Here is a 4,767-nt window from a genome sequence, read left to right as displayed (position 1 = left end):
GAGAGAGATGGAGAGGGGATAGAGTAACAATTTGTAAATATGTTACAGAAGACATTGAATGATGAACAAAACTCAGACTTTGTTCCAATTTTTTCTTTTTGAATTTTCGGTTTAGTTTATATATATGATGGGGAACTCTGATTATTCGATTGCAATAAAAAAAAAAAGACTTGAGTACCGTGGTAGTAAATGGATCATCGCTATTGATAATAACAACAACAAACGAAAGGTTTATCAGGCCTCTTATAGGGAGGACGGCAGTCTCCGGTCTCGTACCCCTTTGATAAGCATGTCTCGGTGCATTGTCGTGCTCCATATAAGATCGGGTATAATAACTCCTCAAAGTATTTCATATGGACCTTCAGTTCTTTAGTTTGGATCTCTGCACACACATGCAAAAATTTCACAATGTTAATTAATCTAAGTTATATATATATACGCCACATTATATTTTCACGAACCAAGATTTCTTTTACAGTTTCTAAATCTTCTCCATGTTGTATACATGTTGCCCTTAAAAAACATACCTAATACCAAATCACGAAGAACACATTCCAGTAAAGTTATAACCACAAAATATTGGTATTCACATACCATCCTGTGTTATTTTAATCTCTTGATTACTAGATTAAGACTAGTGCACGAGTATTTTTGAAATCTACCGAAAATACGAAGATTTAATCAAAAGTTTATAGAATTTCGCAGATTAGCTATAAGTCTGCTTAATATATTATTGAAGTCTATCGAAAATACGAAGATTTAACAAAAGTCTAGATTACTCCGCAAATTAGCTATAAGCCTGCTTAATATATTTTCGAAGTCTACCAAAAATACGAAAACTTAGCAAAAGTCTAGAATACTTTGCAAACTAACTATAAGTCTACTTAATATATTTTTGAAGTCTAGTGAAAATGCGAAAACTTAACTAAAGTCTAGATTATTCCACAGATTAGCTATAAGTCTGCTTAATATATTTTTGAAGTCTACCAAAAATTTGAAGACTTTATCGAAGTATATGAATCTCCTCAGACTAACTATAAGTCTGCTTAATCTATTTTTGAAATCTACCGAAAATCGAAGACTTTACCAAAGTCTATGATTCTTCGCAGAGTAATTATAAGTCTGACTAATAATTACCAAAGATTTTTGAAGATTTTTCTTTTAAAAAATATTTTCTTTTTCATTTGATTCCCTTATTAAATGATTTCCTTTATTAATTTTTGTTTTTCAATTATTTCCTCTTTAAAATTTTGTTTAAAATAATTTTCTGAATATTTAGTATTGTATGTGTGATTTTTATAATATTTATTTAGTTAAGAAGAAAAAAGAGTAATATATGCAAGGGTAATATAGTAAAAATGTGCTATACAAATATTTGAAAATCTTGATAGGTTATTTTAGTTGTTTCTAATAAATTGTAGGTTATTGTAGCAAATCTCCTATGATTATTTCTAAGTTTTTTTTCGATTTCGAAGATCTTTTGATGAATAGTATATATTGTATAATCAATACAATAAAAGATGTAGTGTTTCTCTCCAGAGCTTGACACCTCAGCTTCTGTATTCAAGCAAGTGTTGACACCTCAGAAAAAATCAACAGTCTATCAAATTAAAACAATTAATACAGATCAGCACAATTGTTGCTTACATGTCTTTTTTGCAATCTTATTATATAAAGCTTGGTTCTCAAAGTTAGTAACTCACCAGATCGTGACACGTGTTATTTTTAACGATCAGAGATCAAAGTCAAAAACTCACAAGATCGTGACACTTATCAATTTTAACAATTAAATATCAAAGTTAGTAACTCATTAGATCGTGACACGTGTCAATTTTAACGATCATAAATCACATATCAAAGTTAGTAACTCATCAGATCCTAACACGTGTCAATTTTAATGATCAGAAATCACAGTTTTCAAGCTTGGTAAAACAATACATAAGATAATTGTAATCTTATTATATTAAAAAAAACTTTGTTAATCCTAAAAGGAAAATGATTGTAAATACACCCCACTATATAAGCAAATAGATGATGACATATTTTTTACCAAACAAAATAATTTCGACTAGCTTTCTTTTTCTTAGTAAATTTTTTTTATTAACTTTTTGTTTGACACATCATTATTCTCGAACAAGTCTCGAAGGCGATTTGTTTGTTGTGTACTTGAAGCAATTATATAAAAAGATTCCTAGATATTATCACGTGTTTTCGTCGACATTTCTTTGAATTTTGTTTAGTTTCTCAATTTTATAATGCATACTACATAATCTCAGGGTGTTATTATTATTTCTTTTAATTATTATTACAAAAGCAAGATTAACTAAACATAAAGCGTTCTTATCGTCGAACGATAGTACGCCCTACAAGAAAGTGGGAAGCAATAATTTTTTTTAAAAACAATTAGCTCATTGAATTTTATCATAAAATAGAAAAGAGATTAAGAAAAATATACAAAAAATTATTAATTATAAAAAATGTAAATACTCACTTCTATATAAACATAGATCATCTCATATTAGTCATCTAACAAAATAATTTATTCAAAAATATCACTTTTAACTTTAATCTATTGGTCAAACTTTTTTTAATGGGAAAACAAATTTTCATTATTTTTTAAAATCAAAATATACTCTTACTTTTTACTTTTTCATTACGGAATAGATAAGATTAATATGTTGACCTAAAAAAAATAGAAGATTAATATATGTATCTTCCTTTTTTATTACTGTATTTTAAAATTTATTGTAGTAGTTTTAGATTGTTTTATTTAATTTATATTTTCATCTTTGGATTATTTGATATTCATATATACCAAAGATGAGGGCGAATGAGGGCGTTGAGGAGGCCACTTGGGAATACTTGTTTGATCTGCAGCGTCGCTTTCCTGCCTTTGAACCTTGAGGACAAGGTTTTCCAAACAGGGGAGCTCTGTTACAGGGTTTCTGATATCGAGTTATTTGAATTAAGAATAAAGAAGGACACGTGTTAGAAGCTTGTGGGAGGACTGTTTTGTGGCTAACGGATCATTGACGTGGTTGTTAGTGAGCTGTCACACATGAGATGTCACATATGAGCTTGAGCACAAGAGTCCAAAGTTTTCTTTATAAGGAGAAGCCGTTGCAGTCGTCTTCGCTATTACGAACTTTATCTAAAATAAAAGCTTTGTAATCTCCCTCTCTCTTTTCTGGATCCTTTGTAATCGGTGTTAGCTCTTCTTATTGGAGTTGTTTCTTGTTTCTATACTCTTGTAAGTTGGGAACAGAGTCTTTGTTTATACGAACATTGATTCTTATCATCATTTCTAATAAAAGCGTATTCGTTTCTAATACAAGTGTGTTTACGTTATCATAGAACAGTAGAAACAACTGTAGCGGGATATCATACTCCTCGGCGATTGAGTAAGTTGGGCGATTGATTTCGTATCCCTTACTTCTATTGTTCTATCCTCTTAAGGGTTTCTATTGATCATAGTAGATTTGAGGTGAAAGCTTAAAAACTCACAGAACAAAACTTTGCTTTGGTTCTGAATCTTTTATCCTTAATGTTGTCTTTTACAGTTGTTTGCTATCAAGAAGTTGGACAAGAGGGCTTCTGAACAACAACAAGATCACGAATTTATCTCTGTGAGAAGTCAGGCTGAGTTTGTCTTCTTAACTGCAGGAGCTTCTAAGTCGGTTTCTTTATGCAATTGTAGAAGGTATGCAGTTGTTTGGTTTGAGTAGACCATACATATTGATTCATGTTTCTCTTTGAACATTTAGAAAGTATTATTGCACAAAGGTATAATGGTGATTTCTTATGATTATAATTATAGAATGTATCTATTGACATTTTTTGCCAGTTCTTATGGCTGCAATATCATCACTTTCTAATGTACCAAATGAATTAGTGTCAATATTAGTAAAGCCAATCAAATCAAATCTCATAAATATTATACGTAGGTCTAATTCAATGTTAGTAGCCATATCGAGTTCTTGGTTTATTTGGCTTTCTCGTAAAGATTGGTCTGTGGGGGTCAAAATGAGTATTGGACTTTAGGTGTCTCAGTAGAAAAAATATTGTCTTGCTTCTGGCTATTCATTAGATATACCCTTTTTTTTGGCAGATGGCAAAATATTGAAACGAGAGAGCAGGTGTAAAAGGGAACATACCACTACGATGCTTTAAACGCGATGTTCAACTACACGGGTTCTTGGCAAGTCAATGCAACATCCACAAAATCTCTTGCACTGGTTGGATATTTTATTCTGCTTTATGAAGTCAAATTAGCAAAGCTTACATTGGTTTTGTGCAACGAGATCAGACACGCTGTTCCTTCCTCATGGGATCCCGCTTCCTTAGCTAGGTATATTCCTCTCTTTTAATACGCAATGTTTTCTGCTGTTCTGCATGTTCTGGTCTCTTTGGTCTAGATGTTTATAATTTCTTAATGTTCACACCAGTGGAATGTTTTAAGAACTAATTTAGAGTCCGTAAGATTCCTCTTGTTATCTTGACCGAACACATAGTTTCTGTGGCCAAATGAAAGAAAAGACATTAAAAGTTATGGTGAAGAGCAAACTTTGCTGAGTGTTGTATCAATAAAAGATTATTCGGATAACTTTTCCTCTTTCTACAGTTTTAAATTCGTGAAAGCTACACTTGATGTGATTCTTGATGGCATTTCATAATTCTTATGTGGTTTCCCCATTTGTTTACTCATTTGGTACAACTTTATTGAAAATTACGGCACACATATTGAAACTACGGCCGGTGACCATTGGT

The 4,767-nt window shown here is 31.2% G+C and overlaps 1 long non-coding RNA gene across 1 annotated transcript; it reads left to right on the top strand.

The window, feature by feature from the left end:
- Positions 3,133-4,767, top strand: LOC104767502. The gene is made up of 4 exons (XR_002036727.1): positions 3,133-3,250; positions 3,355-3,401; positions 3,561-3,700; positions 4,109-4,767. It is a non-coding gene; the product is annotated as an uncharacterized LOC104767502 (long non-coding RNA).

Source organism: Camelina sativa, chromosome 19, assembly GCF_000633955.1.
Source record: "Camelina sativa cultivar DH55 chromosome 19, Cs, whole genome shotgun sequence".
Classification (NCBI taxonomy): Eukaryota; Viridiplantae; Streptophyta; class Magnoliopsida; order Brassicales; family Brassicaceae; genus Camelina; species Camelina sativa.
This window is presented reverse-complemented; position numbering and strand designations above follow the sequence as displayed.